This window comes from Marmota marmota, unplaced genomic scaffold, assembly GCF_001458135.2.
Source record: "Marmota marmota marmota unplaced genomic scaffold, marMar, whole genome shotgun sequence".
NCBI lineage: Eukaryota > Metazoa > Chordata > Mammalia > Rodentia > Sciuridae > Marmota > Marmota marmota.
In genome coordinates, this window is record NW_026000075.1 from 1666342 (window position 1) to 1678717 (window position 12376).

Below are 12376 nucleotides of genomic sequence, written 5' to 3' on the forward strand. Positions count from 1 at the left end.
GATTCAGGTCCTAGATGGCCCAGAGTGTACAAGGAGCTCCAATAACATTCTGTTTGTGTGTGTGTGTGTGTGTGTGTGTGCATGTGCCCACACAAATGATCAAGTATTTGTAATGGTGAAGGGATGGTTTGTTTGCATCTTAAAAAGCAACAGGGGTCTTATTTTAAAAGATGAATTATAGAAGTGTAGAAACTGTCACTCCAAAAAAGAATGTAGAAATTATAGACATTTTTAAACTAATCTTGAATGTCCATTTTGCTGTGACATATTTTTATTGTTTTGTTATCACCAATCAGTTCCTGAAATGGGATAGACATAAAATTTAAGTATTTATTAATCTTAATTTTTAAATAAACCAAAATACAATTCAGGAATAATTATTTTTTCCCCTTGTCTTCAGCTTAATACAACCACTGACGAGAGAGGTTGGAGAAATAATTTGAGATGATCTCACCATATCATTCAATTATACATAGGTCTTTCAATTAGTGTGTTCTTCGTGTTTCAAAGTGGGCATCCAGTTCTGTGAGTCCCTGAGACTGTGGTGCTGACTCATTGTGATGATAGGACTGTCCTTCCCAGGCACTGAGCTCTTGACAAGTTTCCTTAAGGACCAGGGGCTGGCAAAGTGTGAGGAACTACCAAAGGACAAAGAAGTCCTCTTTGGGTTTTGAAAACAGATGACAGAAGTCTGAGAATGAGGCAAGTTGGGCCAGAATCTCCTAAACCACGAGCCTTATCTTGAGTGAAACGATATTTCTAAGTTGGATCTGAAAGGAAAAAAAAAAATTAAAGAATAAGGTCATGGTTCATTTGTACACAAGAAAGCAGTGCCAAATTTCTTAGCTTGGTTTCCTCTACTCAAATTCAGATCTCCCACACTCCAAAAAAACAGCAAAAGTCATTTTTCAGTTTTCCATATAAATGCTTACTAAAAGGACTAGGAAATAAATAGGTGTTTTATTCAGCAAGTCAGACTTGGATCTCCCCTTATATTAAATATTCACAACTATATTACAGAACCACAGAGTTTAGGAGTTAAAGGGACCTAGAGATTATCTAATACAAAAATTTTACTTTACATATGCAAAGTCTGAAGCCCAGAGGCAGGAACTGCCTTACACACATATTACTTAGAAGCCTCAGCTAGAACCTAGATCCTACTTGGCATTTCTTGCCTATGGAGCCTCTTCACTAGGGTAGAGAATATTAAAAACCCACTCCAATAGACATATTCAAAGCCTTGAAAACAAAGTCAGAATAACCATGACCATAATTCAAATTGATTTAAAAATTCATTCAATTTCTCCAGGATACAACTTGAGATGCCACGCAAGCAGAAACACCATAAAACCAGGTAGTAAAATGATAATATCATAGCTGCAATCAGAAGCTTCCAAATGAAGAGGAACTTATTTATTTTTAATTGTTTTTATTAGTCATTATAGTTAGACATGATAGTGTGGTTCATTTTGACATGTTCATATATGTGCAGAATATAATGTTTCAGGAACTTATGCTAACAAAGAAATGTTGTTAATATTATTTCTTCAGCTAATTGTTTTTATTTATTTGTTACGGCTACTAAATATTGATTGATTGATTGATTTTCTTTTAGCAGACAGAGTGTCTCTGTTGTGCCAGGTTGGTAATTTAATACCAAGAAACATGTATCTTCATGTTACTTTATCTCTGCTACTAGTGCTATGGAAGAGTCTATCCAAATAACCATGACCTACATAAGATCACCAGTCGTAATCTTAATGCTTAACATTGTCTAATTTACTCCTATTTAACTTGTTTCTTCAGGATTAGTGGATCCTGAAAATAAAGTAAAAAAGAAGGCTATAGAGCCAGGCATGGTAGCACATGCCTATAATCCCAGTGACCCAGAGGCTGAGGCAAGAGGATTGCAAGTTCTAGGCCATCCCTGGTAATTTAGTGAGGCCCTGAGCAACTGAGGGAGACCCTGTCTCAAAATAAAAAAATAAAAAAAGACAGGGGCCTGGCATGGTGGCACACACCAGTAATCCCAGCAGCTCTGGGAGCTGAAGCAGGAGGATTTGGAGTTCAAAGCCAGCCTCAGCAATGGCAAGGCACTCAACAACTCAGTGAGACCCTGTCTCTAAATAAAATACAAAATAGGGCTGGGGGTGTGGCTCAGTAGTTGAGTGCCCCTGAGTTCAATCCCTGGTACAAAAAAATAGAAAAAGGAAAAAACAAAACAAAACAAAAAACTGGAGATATAGCTCAGTGGTACAGTGCCCTGGGTTCAGTCCCCAGTAGAGTGGGGGAAGTAGCCTGTAGAAAATGTGCAACTAATTGCTGATACCCACTTGTCAATCACATTCAGAAGTAATATTTACTGTCTGTATAGTGTATTTTTAATGCTGTTCTAAATTTCCCCTTCTAACTTGTTATGGCAAATTGGAAAAGAGCACGATTTAATTCTACAAATTTGCCTCTGGACCCCAGGGGAGAAGTAGGTCATGGATAAGAATTTAAAAGGAGGAAAGAACAGATAAGTATGCTGAGGGGCCAATGGCTTTCTAGGGAAGGAGACTAGTATTTAAAAAGGCAGTTATATATGATTAAGAGGTGAAGGCAATAATAAGTTATCCTTAACTCCCATCTAAATTTCAAAGCAATGCTACCTCCCTTGCATAGATTCAAGTGGGTATTAGTTGACAAAGGCATTTAAGGGCTTTAACCACATGTTAAATTTTCAGAGCAGGGAATGAAACACCACTCCGAGGTCAGGTCTGAAGAACATTGCTGGGCAGCATTCAGTCAGGACTTAGCGACCTATGTGGCACATGTATGTGGGTTTTCCATTTCTCAAAGCACTCTGATAGTTTCTGGACCAATGGCAGACTTCACCCACAGGAAAAAGATGTTCAGGGAAGTTTCTTGGTACAGGCGAACTCTCAGATATACACACACTTTTTTTTTTTTTTTTTTTTAGAATCAAGGATAAAAAAAAAACAGTGAGCTGAACGGAGAGGAGGAAGTGTATGAGGAATTGTGAGATTAAAGAATGAGAATTTTAGACAGGCACAGTGGCACATGCCTGTAATCCCAGAGACTCAGAGGGCCAGCCTCAGCAACAGCAAGTGCTAAGCAACTCCGTGAGACCCTGTCTCTAAATAAAATACAACATAGGGCTGGGGATGTGGCTCAGTGGCTAAGTGCCCCTGAGTTCAATCCCTGGTACCAAAAAAAAAAAAAATAGAATGATAATTTTCTCCTTGGAAGTGCCCTTGAGCTCTACCCTAGGATTCAGCCAGGCTGTGCTCCAGGAAGAGTGCCAACGAAGGAAGAGCTGGGGGCCTTGCCCACTTCTTGGCCTTTTTCTTTTTCTTTCTTTCTTTTTTTTTTTCCCCCAAGACTTTTTTCAGAGCTGTTTTCTCAATCTGGTGGATACAGAACTCCATTCTAGGTACCATCCACAGGACTCCTGTTTGAAGGGTCCAGCCTGGGGCCACCTGACTGGTGTTTGCCTGCTGCCACTTGAAAAGAGGCCCACCTTTTGAGCATCCTCCACAGGCTCTTAGAAAACTATTCAAGCCTGAAATTTTGATATTGAATTTTAACGATTATCAGAAAAGAAGGGCAAGGCACAGCAGCTGCCCCAGCTGCCCAATCTAAGAGACAGCCCTGACTCTTGACCACCACAACCTACCCAACAAGAAGAGGGAAAGAGGAAGTACAAAAAGGCAAAGGTATTATTCTGAGGGCTCTGGCTCTGGGCCTTTGAGAGTCATTCCTGTCTACATCCACAAATAGGAAACAGAAAGCAAACCAAACCTAACACTTACTTAATGGCTTTAGAGCCTCAGGGTCCACCTGGCCTGTGTATTGGGGTGGCTGAAGTGGGATTAAAGGGTCTTTTCCTTCTTCTGCCTGCTTGGGTCATTCCTAAATAAAAAGCAGGTCACAGGACCATGCTGTCCCAACTACCAGTTTCCTAATCCCCCAACTCTAGCACCTGAGAGTGAAACTTCATGAAAAGTTATTGCCAGTGATAAACGCATGCTGACAAAATTGTCAATATTCATGCCTTCGACATGCTGGATGGCTTTCAGGCAAAAAAATAAGAAATTCAAGAACTGCCATGGGTTGAGCAGGGTGCAGGCCACAGCCCAGGCTGCAGTTATCCTGTGTTGCCCCACCCCTCTGACTAGGGAGTGTGTTCTACACAGGACTGCAGGCACTGTTTGACCTCTCTGGTCCTTGCTCTGGCTCTCTTTTTCCCTGTTCCTCACAAAACCTGCAGGGAAACTTCTGTCCCTGGTCTCAAACACTCTGGATTTACAGTGATATTACATAGGTTTTCTTTTTCTTTTTTTTTTTGGTCTGAAACTCTGGGTCCTTAGAATATGTTGGACTTCTGATTACTTCTGCATGACTGACTGTATCCTATGATAGAGAAAATTACTAGGAATTAATATGCAAGATAAAAATGATGTTTTTATCTATAGATACATTGGAAGAATGTATGAATATTACATTAAGAACTTTTAAAGTATTTTGGAGTTAGTGCTTCTATAAATAGTCCCTTCTAACAAACAATCCCCCTCCCCTTCACCCCCCAGGACAGTGCCCCTTGATTTGTCTTTCATGTTTTCCATTCAGTCTGTGTTCTAAATTTAGGAGTAATTTTAAACACATACATTGACCTCAATAGGCATTTATCATATAAGGTATGATTTCTAACAACAAATCCAGTTACCAATCAAAAGGCTTGAAATTAAATGACCTGTGACAGTCCTCCTGGGATTTTGATTTTACTACAAATGTTTGGGTTCAGATTTTAATTCATCTCCCTTCTCTCCAGCTTGAATGTTGATTCCTGCATTTAAATACAACACGGCACTTGAAATAAGGATCTTGCTAAACTGGAGGCTTTTCTCATTTCTCAGAACTCTATAAATGAACTGCATTGTCACATAATCGATAGGAAAAACTCAGCTGTCACAGATCCTAAGCAACCCCTGGCCACAGAAATAACACGATCTGGCATTTCTGAGTTTGAAAATGTGCTGTTTGTATGACATGAGACTAAAACAACTCAGACAGCCTCAAATTTTGCAGCCTCTATGAATCGCTGAGACTATCCTGCTGAGGACAGGGATAGGGAATCAGCTTTTCTCTGTTAGAGGTCAGGTGTTCCCTTTCTTCTTTCATATACAAGTGCAAGAGCCAACGTGTTGGGATCTGAGATCCAAAGCTATTTGTAAGCTCATCTAACTTTGTTTGCTGTCATAGAGTTTTTATAACAGAATTTCAAATTGGTGTTTTCTTCCCCAAACCAATGAGCAATTCAGGTCTGGATTTTGAAGTCCCAACTTGAAGTCCCAACAATTTCAAAGCCTGTTCTTAGAAGCTCTAGATCATCTCCATTATCATGATCAGAATAGCTGTGGTATATAAATCCTTCAGTTCAAAAAATACTCAAACATATCTAATAATAAATAATACAACTCAGCCAGGCCTGGTGGCACACATCTGTAATCCCAGTGGCTCAGGAGGCTGAGAGGAGGATTATGAGTTCAAAGTCAGCCTCAGCAATGGTGAGGTGCTTAGCAACTCAGTGAGACCCTGTCTCTAAATAAAATACAAAATAGGGCCGGGGATGTGGCTCAGAGGTTGAGTGCCCCTGAGGTTCAATCCCTGGTACCAAATAAAGAAATAAATGACACAACCCATAAAACTACAGCAAGTCATTTCTCTGCCTCAATGTCCCTGTTTTGGGTTATTCTCTCAGCCTTGTCTTTATAGTCTGCTATGCACAAATGCTACCATATCATGCAGGAGCAAGAAAATATCAGTGTCCCCATCCTTTCCATTTTATTTATGACACATTATTCTCTACTCAACTCAATAACTTGTTTACTAAAGAGATTTATTTATTTATTTATTTATTTATTTATTTATTTATTTATTTTTTATTTTTGGGCTGGGGATTGAACCCAGGGGTACCTAACTACTAAGCCACATCCCCAACACTTTTCATTATTTATTTTGAGACAGGGTCTCACTAAGTTGCTTCGGGCTTCGCTGAGTTGCTGAGGCTGGCCCTGAACTTGGAATTTTCCTGCCTTAGTCTCTGGAGCTGCTGGGATTACAGGTGTTTGCCCCCATGCCCTACAATAGAGGGCATTAAAAAAAAAAAAGTGTTACCAGTTAGAACTACTCTGGAATCTATGGCACTTGACAGACTGGATTATGTAATAAACATGTTAATTTGTCTTAGAAGAACCTTGCTGAGAAAGCCCCTGGCCTTGGCATTTACATACCAAGGGTAAAACATTCTGTTTCAAGATTTTACCCTGACAGAGTCAGTGTAGCAAATGTTAGTTACCCTGAACCTACATGGATCTATATGAAGAAAATACATTAGGTGGGGAATCATATAGGGTGCCATACCGTTTATAACTTCAAAGCATGGATGTGTGAAAGGTGTCTTTTCTAAAAACTAAGGCTGTTGGAGCCTGTATCTTCCACATCTCCATCACTAAGATCCTTGGACTAACAGGCTCCTATAATTAATTTAGTTGTCCTTACTGAACCATTGTATCTTCAAGCCAGGTATTTTGCTCTTATTTAACTCTGGAAGAAAATGGGACAATTTTAGCTGTTATTAAAATCCAACATTCCAAGTCAGCATCATTTCATAAGATCTTAGAAGCCCCCAACTCATTTAGGCTATTTCGTGGCAATTTTGCTTTAGCCGTAAACAGGACTGTTTGCACAGCAGAGTTTATCCTTTATCATAGTTCACAGGCTTCTCCACAGCTGCAAGTTGACATTTAGAACCTGTATCATACAGGAGGGGCCAAAGCCCATACAGGAACCCAGTCACTTGTTTCAGAAACAACTATCATTCGTGGAGGGAGCTGGGGAGAGGAAAGAAATAGGCACACAATATCCAGGCTGGGAGTAATTGAGCACTGATGTTCATCAAGGACAGACAACTGATGAAAGGAGTTTTCTTGGATATTTGATCGGTGTATGAATTTGCCTTGCTTACAATTATGAGAAATAACTGAATCCCATCTCAGTCTAAGAAAAGGTAGAAGTTGCAAGAGCATCTTAACCCTTGCAACATTTACCTTCTCACCCAGTCCCCTGAGCTCATTTTCAGCTTAATTTTTTCAAACACATCTAGGTCTCCATTTATGGGTTTCAATGGCCCACAGTGTTTACCAGGAGTGTTGTACCACCAATCCCGGAGCATTTATCTCTTCTATAATGTCTGTCATTACCCAAGACACTATAAAAAGCTCATTTCCAACCCTGAAAATATGCCCTTACTTACAGAAGTCATTAGCATAACAAGCACAAAGTTCCAAGGTGGTAATTTGGTTATAGATCTGAAATCCTTCTGGTTCCATCAGATCAGTGTGGTGCTGCCCTGCTGCAACCAGGATCTGGGTCAGTGGATCCCCTACAGGAAGGAAGTTGTACTGGGGTAAATAGTTAGTCTTTGAGGACTCAAGACAGGCAAAAGTTTCAAGTTTCACTTGCCTGAGTTAGGACATTTCTTAAAAAAATAAAGATCCATCTTTTTTCTTCCTTCTCTCCTTAGCCAACAAGAAAATACTTCTTAAAAGGAATTCTTCCACAGGTGTCTCTTTAGACATGGACATGTGTCAGGACTTTTCTCAGAGGCAACACAAGCCTTTTTACTAGCTGGTGAGGCTTGGGAAATTCGACCTCTGTCTGCCCTGCCAGTTCTTGGAGGGGCAGATTAGCTTCAACTGGGCTGAGGCAGGGGTGGTGGTGATGGTAGGGGTCAGTAAGGTTGAGATGTATTCAGATGGTAATTTACACCTGAAAAGACAGAATGTAGTCACTCTTGGGGGTGGGGGGGAGGTGACTTGAGTTTCTTATGAATACCAGCCAGGAGTATTTCCTTGAGAAAGATAAATTGAAATGGAGGGGGGACTAGAGTATAAAAGTTTGAGAAACAGAAAGAAAAGAGGGAGCAGAGACAGCTTTGATGAGTAAAAAGAAATGAATTTTTAGCCAACAGTTGTGAATCTATTTTCAACTTTTCCTTTTCAGTCCAGTTTTCAGATGTAATAGAGAGGTGGTAATTTCTACTTTACTAAACATTTGGAGATTGTGTATGGAAGTTTGAAAAAATGGATGTAGAAATAAGGATAAAGAAGTAGCCTAATTTTTCTGCCATTTGGAATGATCTCCTTGTTTCACATAGTCTTTCTGCTTAATGATTGCTATCTACCTTGCTTAGTAGAATACCAAAGTACCCTATGAGTAACTAACTAAAAAAAAAAAAAGAAAGAAAGAAACTTATACATTCCAACACTGCCTTTAACCTCAAATGACAGTAAAAGGTTCATTCAGACCCTAGGACCACACTGAGGCATTAATTAGGCTGATGAAATCCATCGAAATGTATGGATTCAGCATAATCAAGTTTCTACCGCAGACTATCGTTAAGGAATACGTGAGCAGCTGGGAGAATAGAAAGTACTGTTAGAGTTAAGTCATGCATGTAATTGAGTATATTTAACATAACCATTTTAATGATCAGTGATTAAAAGTGCATCTTACTTAAATGGTATATCCTCTGCAATTTGTTCATATCAACTCGATAATGTTCTCAAAAGGAAAAAGTAGGGATACAAATTTCTAAACAAGATCTTTTTTGAATTTGGAGGGGAAAAAAGGCAGAAATGTGAACTGGAAAGAAAAATACGGCTTTTGCAGGCAAACAGCTACACAAGTATGATGTGAATTAATGACTGTTTGGGGTACCGTCTGTGCTCACCTCATATACAGTATTAGGAATATATAAGTGATTTTTTTTCATCCCTCAGGACAAAATGCATTTTTCCTTCAAGATGCTTTCTCTCACAAGATTTTTTTTTTTTTAAAGGTGAGGTGGGGATGGGGTGGGGGTGGGGCGCTGTCCCAATGTTGCTCATTTTAAGAGCTTCACTTAAGAACCTGGCAAGTATACATTTCCGGTTTTTCCAACCTGTTGGACTGACTTATCTTAGTAGAACTCACCTCCATGAAGATAACACGGGGAAGAAAGGAGGGAATCTCAAAGGGAGACATGTACCCAGATCTGATGGTCTAGAAGCACAAACAGTTCAGAAACCTGCAAAGGGGAAATTAGCTGTTCAAATCAGTGAGGGCCTGAACCAAAAGCCCACGCGCTTGGAGGGAGACTCTGCTCCGCTCTATTCACTCCGACCTGGCCAGATAAATGGAGTCATTGTGGAGCCATGCACAATCCAACCCCACTGCTTTTGTTGTGTTTTCTCAGCTTTTGTGCTCAAAACACGCAAATCACCAATTACTTTGCCCAGGAAAGAATCGAGAAAAGAGAGGTGGATCTAGATCTACAGCTAGAAGTGTAGAAATCGTAGGATATCCGCCCATCTATGCAAGCACTATTAAAAACTAGAGTTCCGAAGGGATGCCCAACTCCCCAAAGTTACTTCACAGATCTCTTTTTATTTGTTCACCCCTGCCCCCATCCCCATAGAGAGACAAATCTATTCTCCCACTGAAAATAGGGTTGAGCAGTGGAACATATTGAATGTCTGGGAGTTGCACTGAGAATTTTACAAACTTAAGAGGATGGCACAAGCATGGAAAGGTCTGTTGGCACATATGTTCTGCCTGCTGCAAATAAAACAAAAATGTTTTCAGGGGAAATTCATTTGAAGGCTTTCTTCCACCTAGTGACATGCCTTCTTTGGCTTGGAGGGACAGATCTTGGGAAATCAGGTCTTTCAAGGAGCACTCCCACCCCCAATGTATAATCTATAAATATAGTGGAAAAGCCATGCCAGGGGTAGTCAGTGCAAGAGAATCTGGAGCCTTGAAAGCATCTTTTTCTTCTGGCTATGGTGGCACTTAAATGATAATGCAGGCAATGGAGCTGGGAGATTTATATCTTTTGGAAAGTAGGGCGAGCCAGATGGTAATAGCGTCATTAACACACAAACTTGGGATGTGCAAGTGAAGCTTGAAATTGGGAAAGAGATCAGGAGAACAAAGGGGGCTGCTGTTGAAAGGCTACCCCTCTTCTGCTGGCCAAAGCTAAGAGCCCCTTGGTACTGAGGTCTGCTCCTGCCCAGAGCTGGATAATAAACGACAGCTTTCCCCCTCCCCTGTTGTGACTTAGAAAGCACGGAAGAAAACTTTTGCAATAGGCAAATTCGGCACTTATTTATGCGTAACCCTTTGTAGTCTGAAGTGGCAGGAATGGGCCTTAATTCAAATGCATTCCACCCCCACCCCCACCCTAGTTTGATAAGCCCTTGCAATTGTTGACATTTATTTTATGCAATCAAAGTGCCGCTTGTTTTACGTTTCAGACAAAAGTTCATTTTCCTCCCCTTGTATAAATACTCTAAGTAAATATTAAAGGTTGAACAGCACTACCTTTTTCATTTTGGTGATGGAGGTTGGTGTAAGGGTGTTGAGGTGTAAAACTCCAGGGTTTTACTTTGGAAAACTTTAACATTTAAGTTAAATTCTCACTGAATGTATAGAAAACAGTATTACAACAAGATTAAGGACAGTATTAATAATAATAATAATAATGTGTGTTTATACTAAACTCCCATCCAATCATGCATAAATGAAACACAGTTTGGAACAAAAAAACCAAGGAGATTATAACTTTTGTTCTTTGTTCTTTTTATTAATGCAATGCACATATATACATTACAATATTAAAAAGAATAAAGTTATTAACACACGTAGATATCTGGGGTGTGTGTGTGTGTGTGTGTGTGCGCAAGCATATTTGGCTTCTGAGACGACCGTAAAGGCAAAGGTAAGTCATTAAGTATTGACTGGCTTGAGTGAAGCCTGTTAGCGACTAAAAGTTGACGAGGTCTAAACTAAAATCGAACGTTTTTCTTTTTCTTCTGGAAAAAAAAATACTGGAGCTCTTTAAAAGCCCAGAGGACTTACCCTCAAGGCATTATTCAGAGAAAAACTGAGACTGGCCGTTCGTCACAGGCAATTGTAAAGGGTTTCAAAGGGCCGATCAAACGATCGCCAGAGTAATCTACATTCAAGTCCGGATGATGGTGTTACGGCACACACCTGCGGGGTGTTTGCTGTCCGTGCCCCTCGCCGAGCTACAAATCATCATTAAAGCGAGCTGCTTAAGCTTCTTCCCAGCTTCTAGACAAGAGTTACTTGGGACAGTTCACTTTGATATTGCTTCAGCTCGCAATTGACAAGCAAGCTATTTTGGAGCTCAAACTGGAGCCCACATCCTAATATGCGCCGCGAGGTAACCTGGGTGGCGAGCGCAGGGGACGGTGAGCAATTGTGAAGGTCTGTTTCTTTCGCCAATTTCCTGAGCAGAATCGCCACACACACACACACACACACACACACACACACACACACACAAACAAAGGTGTGGGAAACCTGGTTAGAAGCAGCTGGAACCCGCCTTTAGTTTCCTACTGAGGGCTCGCCCAAAACTTCTTTACAGTCTTTGACAATTTTGACGCGTCGAGTCTTTAGACGCAACCTCACAACCTCAATTCACCTCCTTCACTCTCCTATGTGCCCACGGTCGGGCCAGTACCCACCTTTGGGCCAGCACCCTCCCTCCAGTTCAAGACTGCACTCGTCTCCAGGGCCGGTATCAAGTTTGAAACTTTCACTTTTGATTCTTTCGTTTGAGATCATTCCTCCCCTAGAAAGAGGTTGACCCTGCCCTCACTGCTTTCACCTTGGGGGTGGGGTAAGGGGTCCAGAATTAGGTAGTAAGAAAGCAAAGTGAGGGGTCGGACAGCTGGAAGCGAGGAAGGGCGCGGGTGTGTGTGTGTGGGGGGGCAACATCAGTTGCTGTCTGCTGTCTGCCTTGAGTGTCGGCAAACCCTCCGCAATCCGTGTGCGACCCATTTTGGGGGGTGGGGATTAACCGGCTGCCGGTGATGCCAAGATCAACCCTGGGAGCGAATGTATCAATAGACCAATTTTCTGCTCTTACCGCGAGGTTTTTTGTTTCAATCCAAAGTAGAGGTGTCTGCGCTGCGCAAGACGCAGCAGTACGGTAGCTTCTGGAAAAAGGGGGGCGCTAGATGCCGGAGACGCAAGTATGGAAATTAACTCATTAGGAAGGGGTGTGGTTACTGCGAAGCCCCCTCCTCCATCTCTTCCTTTCTCCCTAGCTGCCACGGTCCTGGCTTGCTAAATATGAGATTACAAACAAACAAATAAAGCAGAAGCTGACTACGCAGCCCCCAGATCAAACACGCTCCAGATAATTCGCTTCACTCAGCGCTGTGGCCAGATCTGCTCAGCGCCGGCTCCTATCGCCCGCCGGTGGTTTCAGCGCCCCCTCCACGCCAGCCCTGGC

General features: G+C 41.4%; 1 long non-coding RNA gene across 2 annotated transcripts; it reads right to left on the minus strand.

Moving 5' to 3' along the window:
• Nucleotides 1-242: 242 nt before the first annotated feature.
• Nucleotides 243-12358, minus strand: LOC107149451. Of its 2 annotated transcripts, none has more exons than XR_007351631.1 (4): nucleotides 12008-12358; nucleotides 9043-9136; nucleotides 7322-7450; nucleotides 243-770 (listed from the first exon to the last, which is right to left on the minus strand). It is a non-coding gene; the product is annotated as an uncharacterized LOC107149451 (long non-coding RNA). The 2 variants fall into 2 exon arrangements; XR_001504403.2 differs by lacking the exon at nucleotides 12008-12358 and adding an exon at nucleotides 11604-12001.
• Nucleotides 12359-12376: the final 18 nt, after the last annotated feature.